We start from the raw sequence: 10,417 nt of genomic DNA, 5'->3' as shown, positions 1-10,417 counted from the left end.
GAGAGCAGCGGGGAGGGGGGTCAGGAGGTGAGTGTTAGCAGGCTCCAGCAGCCCACAGCCATCCGTGCTCGGCGGGCGCTGCGCTGGTGTCGCGACGTGACCGCGCAGATCGGGGACACGCTGGAGCAGGGATGCGGGGGTCTGGTGCCAGAGCAGGGAGTGACTTGTCCCATCCGAAATGTTGTCATTCAGCTTCTTGAACTCAGAAACTTACCTAGCAGTTTTCCAGCAGAGCTGCAGCCCGCATGTACCAGTTCAATGTTGGGAGTGAATTCAGGGCAGCAGACAAGTACGGAGCTGCTCTGGTCAGGACAGCCAGACAAGCAGGAGGGGAAAGAACAGAGCTGCCCGAGTGCTGCTTTTGGATCTTGCCTGTGTTTTCCAGTCCTTTTATTCCTGTCCCTCCAAGGCTGTTGATGCTCTGCAGGTGAACTTGCAGTGGCTGATGGGAGTCAGCATCTCAAATGCCACCCAAGGCTGGAAGTGGTTGCTGTGTACATTGTACCGTCTTGCAACTGGGTGCTTCATTTTTCTTTCGTTTTCATTAGCTTTGAGTTGTGGAGCTGGAGCAGGTTGGTGGTGTGGCCACAGAGAGCTCTCTTGAACTCAAGAAGGTCCTGGTCATCAGTGGATTATTCTGCTTAACAGCAGCACTAAACCACTGGAGTTCATTTATTGTGGTTCAAGACCCCTCACTGTTGTCGTTGCCCTTGTCTGGACATGCTCCAGCACCTCAGTGTCCTTCTTGGACTGAAGGGCCCAAACCCAGTATTTGGTGCAAACAGGGGCTGCAGAGAACACACTGCATTGGGAATGCCAGGCTGAGGTGGGATTAGCAGAGCAGGAATGGTCTGTGCCTTCCATGAGCTGTCCCCAAGCCTGGAAAAGCAGGGTGATGGGAGCTCTGCAGGGGGCTGGGGAAGGTCCAGAGAGGATAAGCAGGCAAAGAAGAATGGAGCTGGGACTTGGGGATGGTACACTGTGAGCCACGTGTTCAGCAAAGAGGGAGCTGGGAGTGATGCTGCACAGTGTCAGCACATCTCCAAGGTGCTCCCATCATCTCTTTTCGTGTACAGAGGCTAGATGGAGGCTGCAGGAGTGGGCTGCTGGCTTTTCTCGCACTTTTGTAACCCTCATGTTTCTGTCACTGGCTGTTCAGATAGCTACCCTGCTTTGCTTCTGCTCTATTGTCCTCTGGTCATGTCTTGAAACACTCTGGGAGGAGGGCAAAGTATCTTGCCAGGGCCTGAGCTCCCTATACTGACAGGCACAGGAAGCTCAAGGTGGTGCTTTCCTTGTAGCATCTCCCATTGGGTATTTCTGACCTTTTCCTCTTGCTCTGTGGTTGCAGTGTCTGCACCCAGGGATGTCTTCTTTTCCTATATCCACTCCCCCAGCTCTTACCAACAGGGTCCCTAATGCACATAGCAGGGCATGGGGTGGCCTTTAGATGTTAACAAATCTGGATCAAAGTACAACCAAGTACAACCTACATCTCTGGAGTTGCCTCTCTCTTCTACCATGGAATAAGTAAAACACAGAGGAGCACAGTTCCTGTGTTGAATTAAGTGTTTCCATTCTCCCTGGGGCTTTGTGTGGCTGATGCACAGTAGTCTCTGTGTCTCCTCAGCCAGCAAAACACATTATTGTCCTTTTTAAGATCCTCCTGCTGGAAGAAGGGCTGTAAAAAGGATGCTGTATCACATCTGCTTGGCAGTGACCACTTGAGGTGGCTTCTGTTACACATTGTTCATCCGAAGTGTTTTGCTGCCTTATGGCAATTCTTGGAGGCTGTTTCTTTTGGGGAGGTGAAACCCAATAGTATGAGCTTTAGGCAGCGGCTGCAGCACTGAGTATCCAAGAAAGGGCTGCAGATGAGGGGAGCTGATAGGAAAAAAACCTTCCACCATAGCTATGTACATCCACACATGTGTGCATGCACCTGGAGAGGGCTATCCCCACACTGGTGTGAGTGTACAGCTGCACCCGGGCACAGCTCCAAGCACTGCCCATCCTGCTCTGGTGCCTGCCACAAGGGAAGGGGCTGGTCCCTGTGGGGTGTGACCCAGAGCAGACACATTTTGAGGGCCCTATCAGCAGTGCAGCTCCCACCATGCCACCCAGACACACAGTGAGTGTGACCACAGCCTGTGTCCCTGTCCCCTGACTGACACCAACAGCCAAGGCTGTGCATGTGGGGAGAAGGAGGGGAGCATGGGAGGCTGTGCCTCTACAGCTGGTATAGAAATGGTTGGGTTTGCTTCTTTCAAAGGTACAGGACAGTGTTGACTCCAGATCCAAAGGGCAGGCTCTGCAGCACCAGCAGTTTCCAGCTGTCAACGTGGGCACCCCCAGTTCTCCTCCCTGGAACCTTCCAGGCCACCAAGGAAACACAAGGCTCCAGCGGGGACCTGCCAGCCTCATGCAATGACCTGCGTCTTGCCAGGATTTGTGCCAAGCTCCCTGGGATGCTGAGCTGCTGCTTGGGTCCTGGCCACTCCTGACCCTTCAGCTGTGCTGCTGGCAGTGCAGAATCCGTGTCCAGTTTGGGACACTGGGCAGAGCCAGGCCTGTTACCATCCTCTATGCCCTTGTCAGGTCAGGGGACCAGGCTGGCACCCCCACTCTGAGTGGGCTCTGTGTGAGTGAGGGACAGGTTTTGGCCTGTCCCTAGTTACCGTGGTGGGAAGAGCTGCACCTTCCTCCTCTCCTAGTGGGAACTGGGTCACTGCTGGGAGCCAGGGATGGTGCCATAGGAACACACAGCTGTGGCTGGCACTCTGACGGCAGAGCAGTAACAGAGTGCGAGTTCCATCGCAGGGCTTGGTGCTGCCTGGGGAGGTGCCAGCAGCTCTGCGGGGGCTGCGCTCGGGGGATGTAGGTGCCAGGCGAGGAGCTGTGCCAGGAGAGATGGGCCGGCTGGATGACCGTGCCAAGAAGAGGATTGTGGAACTGCGCAGGGCCGGGCTGAGCTTCCGCAAGATCAAGAAGGTGCTGGAGCTGGACAACATCCGCGTGACGCCGCAGGCTGTCTACCTCTTCCTCAAGAGGAGGAGCATGGAGCTGGGGCCTGCGGCAGCTGGCTGGGACAGCGACCAGCCCTGGCCCTCGCTGCAGGGACATGCACCTGAGCCACCCAAGGCAGTGCCCGGCGCAGGGCCCACGGGCGGCCAGGTGCCCTGCCCCGCTGGCAGCCAGGACACCAAGATGGGCATCCAGATCGTTAGCGTGGTGTCGCTCTGCCAGGATGGCAGGCAGCTCAGGGAGGTCCTGCCCGTGGGACTGCCTGCTGGGAATGGTAAGGCCTGGCTCCCCATGGGGGGGTCACCACCATGGCCACCTCCTGGCAGTATTGGGCTGGGGAAGGAGCTCCCTGTCTCCCACCAGGGAGTTCCCAAGGGCCTCCTTTTCATGTGTTTCTTTTGCTGCCCCTTGCAGGCAATGATGACTCCCCAGGCACTTCCTCATCTTCAGGGAGCTGCCCCACTCCAGGGGGTCCAACCACTCCCCTGCAGCCCTTGCCCAGCCAAGGGCAGCTGGTCCCAACCCCTGCTAAGAACCCAGCCCTGATGGTGAAGGAGGAAATCGTGGACAGGACTATCCCCTTGCAGAAAAAGGTAAGCTGCCAGGAGCCATGGCAGGAAGGGAGAGCCTGTTTGCTCTGGCCAGGAGCCAGTGTGGTGCTGCCCCCTGAGACAGCCCTGCACAGCACCCTGGTACATGGAAACCTGCAGATGGGGCAGGGCGATGCTCCCCACCTTGGTGCCAGTTGCTTCCAGAACTGGCTTCCAACCTGCAGCTAATAGGCCCTATCCTTAAGGCTTGGTGCCAGTGTCAGCTCAGGACATTCCCTAAGCCACCACAAGGCTGAGTGGCTTAGTGCCACAGCAGAGATGAAGGGCTGTGGCACATGAGGGTAGAGTGACCCAGTCATGATGGCTGCCTGCTGGGACATGTCCAGCTGCTATAATTCCTAACATGGGCACCTCTGCCTCGCCATGCCATGAGCCCAAGAGGACACAGCTTGTTCAATTTTCTTTTCAGATGAGAGGCTCCCCTGGGGTTCAAAACCAGCATGTGATCCCTCTCAGGCAGCAGAGCACCCCTTAGCTTCAGGGTGAAGTACAAGAAATGGGGGAATGGGAAGGAAAGCCCCAGAATTTGTGTCCCTGCAGAGAGTAAGCACAGACCTGGCATCAGCACAGCTGCCATCCAGCAACACCCAGCAGCGGGTGGCTGAGCACATGCTGGCAGCATGCAGCCTGATGGGGAGTTCCTGTGAGGCCCACAGGGGCTGGGTGGGGATGAAAGGCAGCTGAGAGCGTGGTGAGGTCTAGAGGGCTGCAACAAGGCAATGGCTTTTTCTCCTGCCTTGCAGCTAGGTGCAGAATAAATCTATTTCTGAATGCTCTTGAAGGAGGAGCTGATAATGTTTCACCTTCTCTCCTGCCTTCCACTACTCCAGGTCAAAGACGTCAGCATTCAGACTGCCCTGCCTGACGCCACCAGTCCTGGCAATCAGAACTTTGCTTGTGGTGAGCCAGCACTGCCCCCTGCTCCCAGCTCCCAAGCCATTGCTGACCAGCTGGATACTGTGCAGACCGAGATCCAGAAGCTGAGCCAGGCCCTGCACGCGGTGCTGGAGAGGCAGTGCCGGCTGGAACGCCAGCAGGAGCAGCAGCAGCGGCTGCAGCAGGAGGTGCTGATGATGCTGCAGCAGCTCAGCTCCACCATGAGCCACGGTGCTGTGCCAGCAAACCAGCCCTGTGTGCCCTTCAGCAGTATGGCCGAGCCCTCACCCACTGTGCCCAACTTCAGCCAGTTCAAGATGGAGCTCATCTGACCTCAAGCTGCACCAGCGTGCCCTAGCAGTGCTGCACCGATGGCAGGAGGAAGCTGTGGAGAAGAGCCACCTCACAGAGGCTGTGGCAGCTGCCTAACCATCACGTGAGGCACCCAGCAAGGGAGGTCTCTGATGCCTCCTGTTTTCAACCCTGTTGACTGAAAGGGGCTCCCTGCCATGACAGGCAGGGTGATGGAAAGCTGAGGCCTTACTTCGGTGCTGCCCATCCTGGCTGACACCACAGCTGGCTGGTGGCCCATGGACTTCAGCAGCACAGGCAGGCTGCCTGCAAGTAGAAGATGCAACGGAGAGACACATCAGGGAGATGGGGCTCAAAGAAAATGAGAGGCTTCCTCTCATGAGGGTCAGTGCTGTGATGTGCTGTGATCCATCCCAGGAACGCTTCATGCTCCCCCTCTGCAGAGCCTTTTCCAGTAAAAGTCTGTACCCTGTGGTTCAGAACGGTGTGGATCTCTTTCTCAGTTTTACCCACCCTTTGCCCAACCAGCCAGCAGGCTGGCTTTGTTCTTGGACACTGCCACCATGCTTCATGGGCTCAGCCCCATGAGGTGAGACCACCACTCCACACAGAATGGTGCTACTGGAGGTCTGGCATCAGCTGCTAGCCCATTGGGGATATACCCCACTTTGTGTCTGAAATCGTGTTTTACTGACCAAAAGCCACCTAGGTCACTCTCCTCACCCCAAGTTCTCCCCAGGATCTGGAGCCTGGCACTGCTGCTGCCCACTGTCTGGCCAGAACATAGATCCACAGATTGCATCGGGTTGGAAGGGACCCTCAAAGGTCATCTTGTCCAACCCCCTGCAGTGAGCATCTTAAAACTGCTCAGGGCCCCAACAAGTCTGACTTTGAATGTCTCCATGGATGAGGTCTCCACCACCTCTCTGGGCAAGCTGTTCCAGTATTTCACCACTCTCATTATGCAGAACATCCTCTTAAATCTGTCCAACCTAAATCTGCCCTGCTTCAGTTTCAAACTATTGCCCCTTGTCCTGTCACCACAGGCCCTTCTGAAGAGCCCCTCCCCAGTCTTCCTGTAGGTCCTCTTCAGGTACTGAAATGGAGTCTTCCTGGAGCCTTCTCTTCTCCAGGCAGAATGGGCAAGACCGCAGAAGTGAGTTCCACCTGGCATGAGCTGGGTTTTCCTCTCTCCTTTAACCCCTTTTCCTGGGCAGGATGTCCTCCTGGTTGTGGTCCCCAGCAGTAAGGGCTGTCCCTACTGCAGGCTGCTGCTGGTGCAGAGTTGCTTAATCAGAGAGGGGCACGATGCCAAGGACCCTCTTGCCTGGACAAGAAGGGCTCAAGGAAGGCTGATGTTCTTCCACTGCAGCAGCAGAGTCCAGAGGAAATAGAAATTGGACTTGCCTCCTGGGTGGGAAGGCCTCCCAAGGGATGGCCCTCATTCATCACCCAGCAGTGACTCTAAAGAGGATGCAGAATATGTCCTTCCTCTGTGTCAGCTCTTTTCTGGTCATCACGCTTTGCACAAAGCTTCCTTAGAAGGCCCCAGGCTGTTGCTTTGAAATTCTTGAGTCTGAGGTCAACATTTGAAAGGGTCAGAATAACTCTGATGTTTGTGTGACACAGACACACCCCCAGATACCCAGGTACCTGAGTTTAAAGCCACACTGGTTTCTGAAAGAGCTTCCCTACATCTGATTTATGGTGGTTTTAAAACTTTAAGAAAAGACAGACTTCAAGAACTTTGTTCACTTCATAGAATCACAGAATGGGTTGGGTTGGAAGGGACCTGGATCATCCAGTTCCAACTCTCCTGCCATGGGCAGGGACACCTCCCACTAGCCCAGGTTGCTCAAGGCCTCATCCATCTTGGCCTTGAACACCCCCAGGGAGGGGGCATCCATGATTTCCCTGGGCAGCCTGTTCCAATCTCTCACCACCCTCACTGTCAACAACTTGTTTTTCTTCTCCAGTCTCAATCTCCCTTCTTTCAGAAGGGAGCCATTGTCCCTTGTCCTGTCACTGCAAGCCTTTGTCAGAAGTCCCTCCCCAGCTCTCATGTAGCCCCTTCAGGTACTGGAAGGCTCTAAGGTCTCCCTGGAGCCTTCTCCAGACTGGACAGCCCCAACTCTCCCAGCCTGTCCCCATTGCAGAGGTGCTCCAGCCCTCTGATCACAGCCTCACTCTGGTAGCTGACTAGTACTACATTAACCTCTACAGAAATAGTGACCACCCCACCTCTCCTCTCCAGTTTGTGCTCTGCAAACAGTTACCTTTAACCAGAGTAGACAAATCAGCTAACACTCATTTTGCAACATGATCCATTTCCATAACAAAACATCACTGCTGCTTTTTGATCCACGGCAGATGATGTAAAATAGCACCTTCTGCAGTAAATGAAAGTGCCAGTAAGGACATGACCACTGGAATGACTCTTCCTGCCCAGGTACTCTGCACAGCAGCCTCACATTTTGTGTATCTGCTTCTCTGGCTTTACAGAGTCACAGAATGTTAGGGATTGGAAGGAACCTCCAGAGATTATGGAGCCCAACCCCACTGTGAAACTCTCCAGAGAAGGAGACTCTACAGCCTCTCTGGACAGCCTGCTCCAGGGCTCCAGCACCCTCACAGTAATGAATTTTCTCCTCCTGGTCAGATGGAACCTCCTGGGTTCCAATTTGTATCTGTTATTCTTTGTCCTGTCACTGGGCACCACCCAAAAGATCCTGGCACCTTCATGCAGTTGCAGGGACTGCTGGACAGTGATGCTCAGGCTGAGTGATGCTCCAGCAGCTGCTCCCTGGTGTCTCCTCACTCACAAATCCATACTGCCTTCATATGCAGGGAGACACACCAGGAAAAACACCTTCTAGGAGGGGTTATGGCTGTTGGGGACAGTAGGATTGTGTCCCTCTTGTTCTCAGATGCTGTCAGTCCCAGAGTACAAGATCTGCCTGCTCAGCCTCCACTTTAAGACTGCTCTGCAGAAGACAGAGGAGATCAAAGCCAGCTATGAGTGCATCTGCAAGGCTTCTCTAGAGCTGAAAAGCAGCAAGAAGCTGGCTAAGATCCTGGAGGTCAGAAGAGTCCTTCCTTCTGCTAACAGCCACCGGGGGTCCCCAGTGTCCACAGGAGAAGCTGCAAGCGACCAGCAGCTTGAAGGAAGCTCACAGGGAGCTGAATGAAGCTCCAGCACCACAGCTGTGCCCCGGGACTCCCCTGTGGGGATCCTGCCATGGGGACGATGCAGGAGGTCAGATGGCCACACACCCACCCACAGCACAGGGCAGGGCTGTAGGAGCCAGAAAGCCACCCAGGAGCATAGCAGAGCCCATTGAGGTTGTCCTGTGGCTGTAGTGAGGCTGGAGGATGAGCAGAGTAAGGTTTTATCAGGGCTGCTCTGAGCAGCAGAAGTGACCTGGCACAAAAACTACAAAAATCACAGAATGCATTTGGGAGCCTCAAAGGTCATCTTGTCCAACCCCCCTGCAGTGAGCAGGGACATCTCCAACTGGATCAGGTTGCTCAGGGCCCAATCAAGTTTGCTCTAGAATGTGTCCAGGGATGGGGCCTCAGCCACATCTCTGGACAGCCTCTCCAGTGTTTCAAAAGAGGGCATTTCCCCCCCATCCTGTAGAAAGAAGGAAGGGTTTGTCCCACTGCTCCTACCACATCATTGGCAGGTCTCAGTGACCCAAAAGCAGGTACAGAAGAAGATGGGAGATGGGACAGGGTAAGGCTGGAGGTCCCTGACCATCACTGAGGCTTCTCTTTGCAGTTTGTGCTAGCGATGGGAAACTACCTGAACAATGGACAGCCCAAGACCAGCAAAACAACTGGCTTCAAAATCAACTTCCTCACCGAGGTAAGACACAGCACACCTGGTCCTGTGCAGGAGACACCAATGCCAGCAGCTCCAAGGGCTTGGTCCATCATGCCTGTCCTTATACAAAGCTCCTGGTGCAGCAGCTCCCAGATCAGGGACTGGTGGGAAGGAAGGGATCAAGGTGCAGAGCTGACCAGAGAGGTTTTAACCATAGTCTGGTGCTTCAGCATGCTGGGACCTGAGCCCCAGTCCTTCTAGCTGTGGGGTGGGAGAAAATGAAAGTCTTTTTTCCCATGTGGATCACTGTGGTACTCCTGAGGGGCAACAGGCACAAACAGCCATCAGGTTTTGCTTGAACTTAAGGAGAATTTTTTTTACTTTGAAGGTGCTGGAGCCCTGGAGCAGGCTGCCTGGAGAGGTTGTGGAGTCTCCTTCTCTGCAGAGCTTCCAAACACACATGGGCATTGTGATCCTGGGAAGCTGCTGTGGGTGGCCCTGCTTTAGCAGGGGGAATTGGACAGGGTGATCTCCAGAGGTCCCTTCCAAGCCCAACCATGCTGGGATTCCCAAGTTGAGAGCTATCTTGTAAGTGCCAAAGAGAGAAGTGCCAGGAGCTGCTCTGCCAGCCTTGTCTCCTGCCATGCCTGGTCACACCAGCAGCATCCCCAGCATGGGTGCCAGCATCACTGCTGCCTGCAGTCATGTGAGGTGCAGAGGGTGCAGCAGCCCTTGTCTCAGGGCTTCACAGGTAGGGTGTGTATGGCTTCACTGCCTGCAGTCAAAACCAGTGGCAGAGGAGCTGGGGTTGTCACTCCTCCAGTGGTGCTGGTGCTGTCACAGCTGGCTGGCTGCCCAGGGAGCACGGGCTGCATCCTCCTTGCCCTGTTTTGTGTGGGAAGTTCCCTCGGGAGTTTGTGCTGCAGTGGATAAACACAGGAGAAAGCTCAGGCCTGGAGCTGTAAATTTCCACTCGAGGAAGGTCTGCATGTGCAGCTTTCCTAGCTGGACTTCGGCCTTCTGCTCCTGCTGCCCAAACTCCTGACACGTTACACCCAATTTCAGACCATGTGCCACCCCGGGCTGCAGGCTTGGCTCTTGTACACAGAGGAGGAGGCTGAGGAGAGACCGCATTGATCTCAACAACTCCCTGAATGGAGGTTGCAGTCAGGTGGGGATTGGCCTCTTCTCCTTAGTCTCAGGTGATAGAAGGGGAGGATATGGCCTGAAATTGTGCCAGGGGAGGGTTAGGTTGGAGATGAGGAAAAAATGTCATTGCTGCAAGAGTGGTCAGGGATTGGAACAGGCTGCCCAGGAAGGTGGTGGAGTCCCCATCCTTGGAGGTGTTCAGGAAGTGTGTGGGCATGGCACCTGGGGACATGTTTCAGTGGCCATGGTGGTGTTGGGTTGATGGTTGGACTGGATGATCTTAGAGGTCTCTTCCAACCTTCATAAATCCACGTGTCTCTGTGGGACAATCCCTGCCTCACCAGGAGCAGGTCTGCTCCTCGTGGCAGCCTGCAGGGCTGCCTGCTCAACACCAGCAGCACATTCCTCAAACAGTGTGGAATTTTTTTTCTGCAGCCTTCAGAAGCAAACATTTGGTGAGTGTCTGAGCCAGGCAATTGTTTCCCTCTGTAAAGAAATCCTTGGCTGAGGCTGAGTTTACATCCCCAGAGAGATTTATCTCCTTTTACACCACCAGCAGACAGAGACGGACCAGCTTGGTATCAGATTTCCTGGTTGTAGTTTAGCTTGTTTACAGCCT

This window comes from Indicator indicator, chromosome 22, assembly GCF_027791375.1.
Source record: "Indicator indicator isolate 239-I01 chromosome 22, UM_Iind_1.1, whole genome shotgun sequence".
NCBI lineage: Eukaryota > Metazoa > Chordata > Aves > Piciformes > Indicatoridae > Indicator > Indicator indicator.
This window is presented reverse-complemented; position numbering follows the sequence as displayed.